This window comes from Macrobrachium nipponense, chromosome 20, assembly GCF_015104395.2.
Source record: "Macrobrachium nipponense isolate FS-2020 chromosome 20, ASM1510439v2, whole genome shotgun sequence".
NCBI classification, from domain to species: Eukaryota; Metazoa; Arthropoda; class Malacostraca; order Decapoda; family Palaemonidae; genus Macrobrachium; species Macrobrachium nipponense.
The window spans coordinates 72,062,831-72,077,083 of NC_061089.1; the positions used below are offsets into that span (position 1 = coordinate 72,062,831).

Below are 14,253 nucleotides of genomic sequence, written 5' to 3' on the forward strand. Positions count from 1 at the left end.
AGCCAGCCAGCAAGCACACACGCACAACCTTGACCTTTGGTAAGTCAGCTCTTAAAGAGACAACGACCCAAACACAACCCTTTGTGTTTAACCTCCTTTTGTTGTTAGTCCCCGAAAGTCTAGCATTAATACTATACGTCAAAATCAGGGGGCATGCGATGGGGACTGAAATTTGTTCTTAACAATTGAGGGGGGGTTTTTTTATGGGTTTTCGAAAACATGTCGTGGTTCTATTCTTGGTAAAATACTACAATTTATTCTTAGAAAATTAGTAGCCAAGTTTAATCTCAAGTTGTCGAAAACATGTGATTTGTCTTTCAAGGAAAAACCAGTCAAGACCGCATTTAACTAAAAAAAACAGGTGTTCCTGAAGAGATTTATGCTTAACAGGTTTAATTTCAGTTCTAGAAAACATGTGACCGTTCTATTATTAATTCTTAATAAATATAAATAGTAATAAGGTTTCACCTCAGCTGTGATCGCTCTCTTCATGGAAGAACGCTAAAATGTCTTCTTGTTTTATTGTTGGAAAAAATCCTGAAATTTATGAACACCAGTAATGATGGTTTTTTTTGTATACTATATATGGGTTGCCAAAAATATGTGATAATGATACTTTTGAAAAGAGCGCGAACTTTATTCATAATAGTAATGAGGAATTTATGGGCTATAGAAATCAGAGAGAGAGAGAGAGAGAGAGAGAGAGAGAGAGAGAGAGAGAGAGAGAGAGAGAGAGATTATTATAAAAAATAGTAGTAAAATTTATTCTTAACAAATAGTAGTAAAGTTTACCATCACAGCTGTCGAAAACATCAGGAAAAAAAAAAAAGGGGGGGGGGGGGGGGGGGGGACTGAAATTTATTCTTAACAAATAGTAGTTAAATTTAATATCAGAGTTGTCGAAAACATGTGATTGTTCTAGTCTTGGAAAAACTCCTCAGCCCGAAATCAACTCGAAAACAAGATGTTCTTAAAAGAGAGAGAGAGAGAGAGAGAGAGAGAGAGAGAGAGAGAGAGAGAGAGAGAGAGAATTTTAACGCTCTGAGAACATCAGCATGACAACAGGAATGGGAATAAATGATATTGGCATCAAGCCAAGCACTGGGACGCACAGAGTCATTCAGCATGACACCGATTTAGGCCATATGTCCTTGGAACACGGTTCAGTATAATGCAATATTAAGACAATAGATTTCGCGATTAAGAATCAAAATTATTTTTTACAATTTTTTTTTAATATTTTTTTTAATTTATTTATTTTTTTGCCATGTTTCCCGGTGTTCAATTATCAGCAAGGGAAAAATAATTCTTTCGTCGACATGAACAAACTATGACCTTGAACTTCTGTTATTTTAGATGGCAAAAAACGCATGCAGTATTATGCCAACCACTTCTGTTTCAAAGGTGCAAGAATACAATTTTTTTTTCTTTTAAAGCAACGCACGCAGATGGTACGCTTCAATTAATCCGTCCAGATCCTCCACAGTTGAATGGTTTCCACTTACGCAGAAAATAAAGCCTCTGTTTACCAGATCATAAAATTTGCACTTCAAAGAATAAAGGCAGCTTATCTTACACACTACGTCCCCTTCACTGCATGTCCATTCAAGTGAAATGAGCAACTTTTTAAAAAATCAGATACACTGACATTCCGCTCAATTATTACGCGAGACAATAATGTGCAAGTAAGTGGCCACTATACAATTTATTCATTGTGGAGGTCGCATATTTTATGCCTCTTTCAGTCCGAGTTATAGAGTGAAGAAAAATCCAAGTAATTCTAACCAGGACATGAACCTAAAAGTACACAAAACTAGTACTTAATGATGATCTCTCTCTAAAAAAAAAAAGTACTTATGTTGATCTGTAAAACAAAAAGTACTTAATGTTGATCTGTAAAGAAAAAAAAAAACCTGTGCAATGGTCATTTGTACGGCTTTCCTGTCTAAAGATCAACATGAACATGAGAGCACTTCCCCTACAACTCTTAACTGTTGCAAATACATAGCACTGCAATCAAAACTAAAAGCCAAAGCGTGCTAATAAATAATTCACCTCTGGGCCACTCAAGTTGAGAGAGAGAGAGAGAGAGAGAGAGAGGAGAGAGAGAGAGAAGAGAGTGTCTCACCACTTCAATGGCGTCAATACCGGCTAAAACGTCAGTTATGGACAACCGACAACAACAAAAGGGGAATCTTTCCTTAGAAACAGCACAAATTACAAAAAAAATATTAGATAAATAATTAAATAAAATAAATAAATAATAAATAACACGACTCTTACTTTCACCTGGAGGAGAAGATGGGGTTTATCTCGGGGAAAAAAAAAATAGCATAGGAAGAAATAGTTAAGATGAGGGTGCTCTTAGTGTGGAGGTAGTGGTGGCGGTGGTGGGTGAGAACCAAGGTATGGATCGATAAACCAGTTCGTTCTCATCTACACTTTCCTCTAGTTGCCCGACACTTTTAAAAGTGTGAATGACTATGTATATGTATATACTATATATATACATACATACATATACACACGTTTAAAATGTCAGGCAACTATGGGAAAGTGTAGGAAACGTACGTCTACACACATATATACTCTTTTTATATATGAAAATGCATATCTCGAGATCAAACAAATCATCACCGTACAATATGCACGTAACAATATAAAAACCTTCCAACCTTAAACCAGTGCCCTCTTACAAACCCGCGACGTCAGAATCACCCACAACCGAACTTTTATATATATCGACTACCACGTATCGACGACACCCAAGGTCTATCATTATTATAGACTTGCATAGGAAACACTCTCTCCGGTACTTCCAGAAGCGACGACGACGACACCACCACCACAGAGCCAAATCACCTTGGAAACGTCGCAGAGGCAGAAGCAGCTTACGACAAGATTACATGGCAACAACTGTTCCTCTTCTACATTCATTATCTCCTACGGCAATTAAAAAAAATAAATTGGACACATACTTCAAGTCCTCAACACAAGTCTGCGAGCGAGACGTATATCGCCAGTGTTGCAAACTGACCCGGGGACCCTTTATAAAATCTGACCCAGAGAGAAGGAGGGAGGCCCTACCCTCTCCCACCCCTGTCTGACGTCACTAGAGTGCAATTTGCCGAGGATGGTCCATCACGGAATGGCGTGACCACGAAGGGCCTGTCCTCACGCGACTGCCGGAGACGTCGTTCATTTGCTGGGTGATAGTCGCTATACGTAACACACGGGGCACTGCAATAACGAATTGATGGTAACGCTGATTTAAGAGCCTAACGATGTTTTACCTCTTGTTGCTCACGACAAACATCAGGAGGGGGGGGGGGGGGTTGCCGGAGTTTTACCTTGAAGAGGAACTCTCTGGCACTTCGTACAAGCACCAAAAACGAGAATTGTAATACATCGATACAAATCGACTCAAATCAACGAGGTAATGATTCTTAACAAATGGGCAAATGAGGTTTTACGTGTTACTGCTCCCAATATGGGAGTGCAGTTTTCATTTACAACTCTAAAAGGAACTCCCTTGCTCTCCATACAAGCACTTAGGAGGAGAATTGTAATACAATCTTCGACACAACTACTCGACTCCAATTAAGGAGATTTATCAACATCGTAAGTAATTAAACAGGGCGTAACGGGGAAGCAATACGATTTACTTTGCTGTGCTTACAATCCACAAACTTGCATACACGCAGAATAAATATTGCCTTTGCATGCTTTTACCACCAGCGTGACCAACTTCAAGTTAAATACACAGAAAATGCCTCGCCTCGATTTTATTACTGGGAAATGGCCGTCAAGCAATACAGAAACTATGGAACTTCGTTCGATATGTAGGCCAGCGCAATGAGAGAGAGAGAGAGGTGAGGAGTTTATAATCAAATATCCACATTAAAGCAATTTAATTTGATAAATAATTTAATAATGATTTAATAATTTTAGATAGCTGAAGCAGCTGCATTGATATAAAAAATACCTATAACAGCCAAAGAAAAAACATAAGAGGAAATTAAGATAAATTCGTGTCATTTATTGGATTTGTAGACTTAAGGGTAAAGTCAGGTAGGTAATGGAAATTACTTATTATCGATGGTACAAGTGTGTCCGCAATATACATACATACATACATATACTACACACATTATATATATATATATATATATATATATATATATATATATATATATATATATTATATATATATGACTGGTATAAATGTCCTGTTACAACAGAATTCCCTATAATAAAAGGAGCCCATAAAAATGCCAAAATGTCGAGAAAATACTATATCTCAGAGACTGCTGACTCTCTCTTCAGGTAGATGAATGAGGAAAGTTACAGAAAAGGTGGTATTTATTTATACCAAGAGATCCATCCACAGTTAAGCCAATTTAGGTCACTTCCACTGATAATCCTTCTTTAACTCTCTTAAGCGTTGGTTGAAGGAAAACTTTATCGATGATATCTGAATCCCAGGCGCCCCTTGAGACGTTCATTACCTGTCTCTGTTTAATCAAGGCAGATTCTTTATGAATATAAAATAGGAAATTGGAAATGTCGTAAGATATTAGATGGCTGAAGTGTATCAGCAATATAAATAAACATTTAATACAAGCCAAGGACCTCTCGCATACTTGAAAAGACATACGAGCGCACTCGCTCGCTCGGTAGCGGTATGCAATTCCATATTAAACGGTATCGACTTTTCTCTTGGAAGGTCGTGTCCCTCGACCAAAACACTACGCAGGAGGAGGAGAAGGTCATGAAAGCAAAAACATACCAAATAAGTTAACGATCAAATTCACGAAACTACGAAGAGTGGCTAACGACAATAACAAGCCTCAAGCCATGCAAAAAGTGGTCGTAATGACAGGTGGTCATGTGAGCGTGACCAGTATAAGGGTATTTGGTTAATGCCTTGATGGGTCTCGTTTGCTATATTTGGCGAAGCAGCCGCCAAACGGATATGCTCCAGTTAGAACAGGTTAAGTTAGAGCGCGTATAGTAGCCTACGGAAGATAACAATTCAGCTCGGTGGATACTTTCTCCTTCCTTCTCAAGATTATGCCTCTCCCCATAGCTTCTGAATTAGCTCTCTTACGTAATCTCTTCAGAGAGAGAGAGAGAGAGAGAGAGAGAGAGAGAGAGAGAGAGACGAGACGAGAGAGATTGACGAGAGAGAGAGAGTTAACCGTGATAGTAAGACTTGTCCATCAACGTGCTCTATCCAAAATAGGATTGATTCACTCACACACATTATCATAATTATTCTTTATTGACAAAACATTGCATATGTTGCAATATCATATTTACATTTAGTTTGCACAAAAGTGTTTTTTTTATTTAGTTTGCACAAAAGTGTTTTTTTTTATCTATAACAAACTCATTTCACACACACACACACAAAGGCGTAGTAGCTCCTTTGGCCAAAGTCGAGCACGACATAGCGACAAGAGGATACTTAAACTGCGTACGAATCCGGATATGTTGCAACTAGTTAATCAAGGCATGATAAATGTGAAAACGTTTTACTCCTTTCTGAAACAATTCTGGGAATCTTTTTGAAACCAATCGTTATGGTGATAACGTTGACAGTACCGACAGTCTACGATTCGGCAGTCTACGCACTGCCAAGCATTATGATCAGAGTATAAAGCGGCTGAAAATCACAAGACATGCGTAGTTGTTTCCCTATTTAGATACACCATTAAATTAAAGAACTTCATAACTCAATGTTGAGCCAGTAGCACATCTTACGATACACATTTCAGCTGTGCCAAATTTCATTAAACTTCAAAATTAAATTCATAAACATTATCATGAAATCACTCGTGACATCTAATGCATTTTTGACCAGCATACCTCTTATAATTTATTTTTGCCATGTATTTTACCAAGACATAATAGATTACTGATTTTGAATTCGAAGGCAACAAAACCAATACTACAACTACATATGTCACAGGTACTAGACACTGATAACCTAGGGGCAGGGGCAGCTTAAGTACAAGCTCACCAAAAGTTGCTTCTTCACTTCACTTACCATTCAACAACCCCCACAGGCTCTCCTTTATAGATTACAAGTCCGATAAAACATTCCACTTGAGCCGTTATCGCCACACGCGAAGAACACTCACTCCCCGTTTTCACACAAGGTCACCCTTACTGTGGGGCTCAATTAGAAACGATATATCGTACAAGGACAGGGCCCACGGGACAGGTTCTTCTTACAGAAATAAAGAGGGAGGGGGGAATAATGCTATAACATCAAAGGCAGGTGAGAATCAAAGGACTCATTAATCCGAAGTTTATAGAGCCATTATGAATCAGACTGGCGGCTAGCCTGCCTGGGGCGGTGTGCGTTACTGTACTTGGTCCCTATAGGAAAATAGATCGGATTATTTCAACAATATTAACAATACTTTCATACCCAATCCTATATTCCAACTAAATGTAAGTGCATATGGTCATCAAAAGTAGACTCCAAATTACCTTCTTATATATTCCGATAAAAACAATGATGTGGATATAAAATTCAAGGTTCTTCTAAAAAGCCTACGGTCTTTAAAATAGGGTGAATGAAGAGAAATATAAAAATTCTCTCAAACTTTATATAAAATAAAAAAACTATGAAAAAATTAGTCATAAATTGACATGTTTTCAGCATGGTCTCCATTTCAAAGGATTAGTATCTGGAGAAAGGATAAAACAACTTCGAAGAAATTTAGTGGGGCTTTCCTTGCATGACTTCCTTCAGATAACTAATCCTTGGCGTATAACGTAGTTCTTTCACCCAAAAATCGTCAAATCTTCACAGATTTTGTCAGGGGTTTAGGACCAGAAGGAGAGGATGTTCTCTGCAATCTTATTCGAAACTAATCCATTAGCTTTCACGTCAATCTGCCTACAAACTTTGATGAAAATCTCATGGCAGAGATAAAAATGAAATTGGTAGACAACCTGACCTAGCAAACACCGAATACTTAAGCGTCGAAAAAGATCTCGACAATCTTATCTGATGTTAAAAAAAATATCTTTGCAGATAAAAAAAAATGATGTTGGTAGGCAGACTGATGTAGAAAAACAGGAATACTACAACTTTTTCCTACAATACTTAATGCTGAAACGAATCTCGGCTAAAGCCTTTCAAACAAGAACGAGAGAGAGAGAGAGAGAGAGAGAGAGAGGAGAGAGAGAGAGAGAGAGAGAGAGAGAGAGATTGAAATGGGGTCACAAACATTCCAATGAAAACTGAAAATTAAATCTGCCATAGGAACGCACGCTAGGTTTTAGAAACAAACTTCAAGGTTTAAGCCCCCTAAGGTATGCATCCCCCCCCCACACCCCCCATGGCCCAAATGTGTGCAAATTCTGTAACTAAGTTTACACTTACATATTTGGTTATATAGGTGTATCTATATATATTATACATATGCATGTCTATATTACATTTGTCAGCTTTCGAAACTGCAAACGTATAAAACCAACTGTTAAAGGGATGTTTTATAGATGCAATTATTCTGGATTTCCTTCCTTAAATGGGAATATAAATTCAGTAATTACACATCAAACATTACATGGACAAAAGAATATTTTCTACTTCGTAAGTTGAAAATTTGCACAATAAACACTATCGTGTGTGTGTGTGTGTGTGTGTGTGTGTGTGTGTGTGTGTGTGTGTGTGTTACAAGACGTCTGAATGAATATTCGATAGGGTGTTCATAATTCAATTGGTATGCTCACACTTGGACCTTACAATGTAGTAAATAAAATATAAAAGTATCATATATATATATATATATATATATATAATATATATATATATATATAACAATGACATAAAATATAAGTTAGATAATATATATATAATATAGTATATATATATAATATACATATATATATATATATATATACACACACACACAATGTTCGTAATACATTTACAAACAAGATGATCCCAAGAGCCTACCGCACACTAGGTTCGTCACTTTACCAGAATTTTCCTTATATACTTGAAATTGCAGCTTTACACAACAAAAAATCAACAATTATGTCGAATCCCAACGCCTCCACAGCACATCTCGTCTCACTTTAACTGTATTTTACAACATACAGTATATACAAAAAAACTTACAGAAATCACGTCACGAAACTCAAACACGTACGAAAAATATTTTTCACAGAGAAAAAAAAAATTCTAGAAGCACGAATACAAATAAAAACAACGAAATAATGACGCTATTCACAGTCGCAACCAAATCCCGCACACGATTCGGGGCTCATGTTCACACAACGACGTTAATGGCGAAACGCCCGACCGGAAGACTGACTGAACACACACTGGCTGGCAAAAGCAAGTTGTAACATTAGGGTTTGGTTGGGGCCACCACGGTCCAAACATCTTCCCCGGCCACACACACCCCTCCCTCCCCACCCGATAATGCCATTGAGAGGAGGGTGGGGGGGGGGGGGGGGTCATTTCGACCGACTCCACTCACCTAGCAGACACCAACTAAGATTCCATCTATCAGGTAGCTGATGGGGTGAGGAAGAAGAGGGAGGAGGAGGGAGGAGTAGGAGGAGGAGGAAGAGCGAATGTCGATCTCTGAACGGGTAAGTCGAGTGAACAATTCGCACGGTGGTTATAACGTCATTCATTCATTTACATAATATATTAAAAAAACAACATGCTGATTGAACAGTTTACATGCCTGTAAAATTTGAAATCTCAATCTTCATCTTCATATAAAAAAGATTAAGCGATACTAAGGCAATAAGACAAAATACAAGGAAGAGCTGGTTTTTGTGAATCATATAAAGTTACATATACATATAATATTATATATATATATATATATATATATATAACATATATATAATACAATATATTCTATATATATATACATATATAATACTATATATATATAATATATATATATATATATATATATATATTATATATATATATATATATATAAGCTACTCACAACAAATGCAGTTAAACGTCACGCGGCGGAGCTGATGTCGTCTTTTAATATTGAAAGTTTCTAAATAAACACTAACAAGAGATTGGTCACATCACATTGTATATAATATATATATATAGTATATATATATATATATATATATATATATATATATTATATATAAGAAAACTGGAAACATTCGCAGTCGAATGAAGTTTTTAAACGACGGTAATAATCTCATCGGTACTGCATTGGTCAGCCAACAAAACTCATTAATAGACAATACAGTATCTCAGTGGAGAGCTCTTCCTTAGAATTACCAAATCGTCATCTGAATAATAATAAAAATTTCAAACACAAACAGTTTCAAATCCTCAGCTGATTAATAACAAAGTTTCAAATCATGAGCTGATTAACAATTTTCAAAATCTCAAATGATTAATAAAAAAAAAAAAAAAAAGGTTTTAAATCCTCAGCTAACTAATAGGTTCCAAATCCTCAGTTGATTAATAACAGGTTTCAAATCCTCAACTGTTTAAAACACTTTCCAAAACCTGAGCCGATCAATAAGTTTTATACCTCAGCTGATTATTAATAACAAGTTTCAAATCTTCAGCTGATTAAAAAGAAAAAAATCCAAATCCTCAGCTAATTCATGTTGTTTCAATTCCTCAGCTGATTAATAAAAAGTTTCTACTCCTAAGCTAATCAATGTTGTTTCAAATCCTCAGCTGCATAATAAAGTTTCAAATCCTGAGCAGATTCAAAAGTTTGGAGAGGGGAAGCTGCGCATTGCGTTCGTCGTCTGTCGTCTGTCCTTTCCCCTCACCAGGACCATTCCAATTAACTTTCCCCCTCGGCCTTCGCAGTCCATCACGCCCGCGCCACCAAGTTGAAATTAATCCCCCGACAAAGTTTCATAATGAAGTTTCGTCCACAATACGACGAGGTCAAACACACACACACACACACACACCACAACCACCTGGTGACTCTCCTCGGGAGGAAAACACTGTGGACTATCTCAGGATGTTTGAGATGGGTACTTATCCTTGGCATTATTACAGCATTTCATCTCACATGGTTAAAAGTAATATTTGCTTCTCAATATATTACAAAATGTGATGAAAAAATGTACTTAATCTGTCATGTGTATACACATTTTTTGTGTATAAAAATATACGTTCATTCTCAAAACTATACTGACTCCTGAACATAAGCCTAACTCACCAAAACATTACCAAAATTGATATTCTTCTAAATGTTTCAACATTTACTAAACTACTGCTTCATATTCCCAGAACACGATACGCGTTCACTTCCAAGTTGGGATGTACGTTCGAAACTCAACTCGATGCTTTCAGCAAGCGGAAGACTGGAACCACAATCAATTATTCCACCCACCACACACCGGAAGTCGACCTAGCACACCAATTCAGCGGAGTGGCCCCCGGGGCAACTTTGACACGAAATCCTACCGTGGCACTTCAAGAAAGGGCCATAAAGCATAACCCAGCAACCTCCACTCGAGTGGTCAGATATTAGTCCTGGGAAGTCATATGTCCCCTTGTGGCCCAATGTCACATATTTCAGCTACAAGAGAAAACGTTAAAACGTTGAGGTCAATTAGTAATATATATATATATTATATATATATATTATATATATATATATATATATATATATAGAGAGAGAGAGAGAGAGAGAGAGAGAGAGAGAGAGAGAGGAGAGAGAGAGAGAGAGAGAGATTGGTTGTAGTTTTTTTAATAAAGTTTAGATTGTAACCCCAAGCACTGGGGCACAAGGCCATTGGAAGAGAGAGAGAGAAGAAGAGAGAGAGAGAAGAGAGAGATGAGAGAGAGAGAGAGAGAGAGTGGTTGGTAGTTGGTTTTATAAAGTTTAGATGTAACACCAAGCACTGGGGCAGCAAAGGCCATTGAGAGAGAGAGAGAGAGAGAGAGAGAGAGAGAGAGAGAGAGAGAGAGAGAGAGAGAGAGAGAGAGCAATCCGACTGACGAAATGTATACACATGATGACTCCATTACGGTTCTTGCAAGTGTAGATGACGCAACAATTTTCGCCTATCTAAATGCGCCTGTGCGACACAATACCGGTCCCTTCGAAAGCTTACCTTTACTGTGAAGGTCAAGGTCAACATTAGTAACTGAATGGGCGTCGCTGATTGGTGGAAGACGCAGGTCAAATAAGTTTCTTGAACTTTTCTTCTCAACGTTATGGCTGCTGAGTTCAAAATTCTGTACACTATCTACAAAACATGAACCTACATTTTTATATAGTGGCCCCCACAAAAGCATACAAAAGTGCCCGCAAACCGAAGGCCAAGCGCTGGGACCTATGAGGTCATTCAGCTCCGGAAGGAAAATTGAAGAGTAAGAGGTTTAAAAGTCGTAACAGATGGAAAACTATCGTAGTTCCACTTTGTTAGAGGGTGGTGGAAATTAAGATGGAAGAGAGAATATGAATAGAAGTACAGTAAAAGGAATGGAAAGGGGTTGCAGCTAGGGACCTTAAGTTATGCCTACTGTGCACTGCGTGAGGTGCACTGAATGCACTACCACCCTAAGGGGTCTCTGACAGCTGAGGACTGATATTAGAAGGCCAAACATAGAGATTAGTACAGCTATGACAAACGTTTTTAATGTCTTCATTACAGCATCAATGAGGAGTTGCACGTTCAAGCGTCCACTACGCATGAAGAATATTAATACGTTTCTCGATGACAGAGGTTAGCAGTTCTTTCGTATCTTCTTTCTTATCATAAATTCTCCTTGAAATTAACTAATAGTTCTAACGTCAACTGAATAAAAGGAGCGCTTGCTTCTAATCATCACCAAAACTTACATAAAATCATTACCTAAGACTTTAGGGAACAGAAAAAGTTACTTTCCGGTTGTGTGTGAGAGAGAGAGAGAGAGAGAGAGAGAGAGAGAGAGAGAGAGAGAGAGAGAGAGAGAGAGAGAGAGAGAGCAAAGTATAACGACCTAGGTTGCAAGGTCACTTGAGCGTTATGCGCTTTATTCTTTATATAATAATAATAATTACCATCGACCAGCACTTTTCCACACACAGCAGAACGCCATTAATGCCTCTCCTCTACCATTCCCCACAACGATTATCCTTAAGCCCATTAGCTACTAATGAAGGCCACTCTGACATGACATTCGTCTTAATTTCCTTATTCACGCTGCAAACTACTCCGACGAGTACTTAACATAATGGGAGACAATCTCATCAAAAGATTCTGTAAAAAAAACCTATATCGTGACACCGTAACCAAAAGCTTGTTGGTTTTGTTTGTTTGTTTGTATAGTATTTACACGTTGCATGGAACACCAGTGGTTTTATTCAGCAACGGGACCAACGGCTTTACCTGACTCCGAACCACGTCGAGAGTGAACTTCTATCACCAGATATACACATCTCTGACAACCCCCCCCCCCCCCCCAATGAAGGCCCGATAATCGAACTCGCGGCCAAAGAGGTGGCAGGCCAAGACCAAACCGACCACGCCATTGAGGAGCTTCCGTAACCACAGGCCAAATCATGCTACCATTGAAAAAAATCATTACTCTTTAAGCAAGGGAGTATATCTATCGTCGACGTATGTCCGATATAAAAACACCAAAACCTCAAAAGATATTTCTGCCTACGCGAAGGTCATCCAATCAATAGAAACGTGATTATTGTGGGAGGAAAAAGATGGATGGAACAATACATCAGTCACATCACTCACCTGGCAAGTCGCAATTAAGTCGACCCTGCGCAATATCCTCTGATTTATATACGGAATGTAAGTACGTCCACGGACATTAAGAAAGCCCTTACACTTTATCAATAATTACGGACAGAGTAGCTACCACTTCTTATATATGTCACAAAGGGCAAACAATTCTCCATACCATAAATCACGAATATATCATTATATATCTTGTACGGGTCACATGGACTTATTCAACATCAACTTTCCAGTTCAAGTGTAAACAAAGAATACTACCACGGCACTGCGAGATTCGCCACATGAAAAATTAACCAACTATCTGAATATTGTGGAGTCGAAAAAGTACAAAAAAAAAAAAAAACCATGCTTCGACCAACCCGTACCCAATGGTGGCAAATAAAGCGTATCACTGTTGACTTGGCAAACTGCAGACATCAACACTACCAAGACCATGACTTTCATCGGAGTCCAGACTACCCACTATCACGGATACGTAGCAGATAAGAAATTTATATTCCCATGACGTAAGTACCTGTAACATCACAGGTGCAATTCTAAGTGTACTTTGTCCTTGAGAAGTGTTGCGTGCTCCGTAAAGACAGCTGTAAAGGAGCATGAGTTGGTAAAAAATGTCATCTGTCTTCGATGTGTATTCATATGTACGTACGTATGTACGTACTTCCTAAAACACCAGCCACGTTAAGTAGGGTGATATAACCTAGTGACGCCTAAACTAATCTATAGATTTGGAGATCTGGCGATAAGATATGGTAACATTCTAGAATATGCTATCGAAGCAGTCTCTTTCCCTCATAAAATCGAACGACGATACGAATGAGAGAGAGAGAGAGAGAGAGAGAGAGAGAGAGAGAGAGAGAGAGAGAGAGAATGACGTCGAAGAAGCTTCTGGATCAATGAAGCGATAAAATACATGACGTGTACTGGGAGTTGACGATGACGCTGGTAAATTCAATAAACAGAACTAGGTAATAAAAATCATTCACAATATCTATAAGAAAAAGTTAACCATTTGTGCAAGCAACACTGTAACAAGTTGCAAAGAATCTTTAAAAAAATGATTGCAACACGTTAACGAGTTGCAGAACATCTTAAAAGAACAAACCATTTGTATGCAACATGTTATAATGTTGCAAACAATCCAAGCAATCTTAAAAAAGGATAACCATCAGTGTATCCGACACATTAACAACATCTTGCAACCTTCTTAAAAATAATTCAACAAGGCGCTAACAAACACCTCCAGCAAACCCCCCCTACCCCCCAAAAAGTAGCGTAACCTTCAGCTCTGAAGGCAACGGGACCGAGGTCCTCATAAGACTGCTACACCCCACAACATACCCAACATGATGCAACACATGGCCATGAATAAATAATCAACCCAGTGGGTCCTCTGAGGAATGGGTCTGCAACTGGGGAGAGGAGCAAGGTATTTCATTTCAATCAAGGTATAAGTTGCAGGTTAAGACATCTTGTTTGTTTGTTTTGTTTGTATGTTTTTTTTACGTTACACGGAACCGG

General features: G+C 38.1%; 1 protein-coding gene and 1 pseudogene across 4 annotated transcripts in view; both read right to left on the bottom strand.

Moving 5' to 3' along the window:
• The window catches only part of LOC135195017 (ubiquitin-like modifier-activating enzyme 1), a 99,105-nt gene that overhangs the window by 57,653 nt on the left and 27,199 nt on the right, over positions 1-14,253 (bottom strand). The window contains exon 1 of one of the 4 annotated variants that reach the window (XM_064221341.1): positions 12,730-12,981. The exons of 2 other annotated variants lie outside the window; for them this stretch is intronic. The gene's annotated coding sequence lies outside the window, so the exon portion shown is untranslated. Of the gene's footprint in view, positions 1-8,255; positions 8,350-12,729; positions 12,982-14,253 lie in introns of those variants that run through there. One more of the 4 variants, XM_064221332.1, reaches the window with a different exon arrangement.
• The window catches only part of LOC135195515 (ubiquitin-like modifier-activating enzyme 1), a 139,275-nt pseudogene that overhangs the window by 23,787 nt on the left and 101,235 nt on the right, over positions 1-14,253 (bottom strand).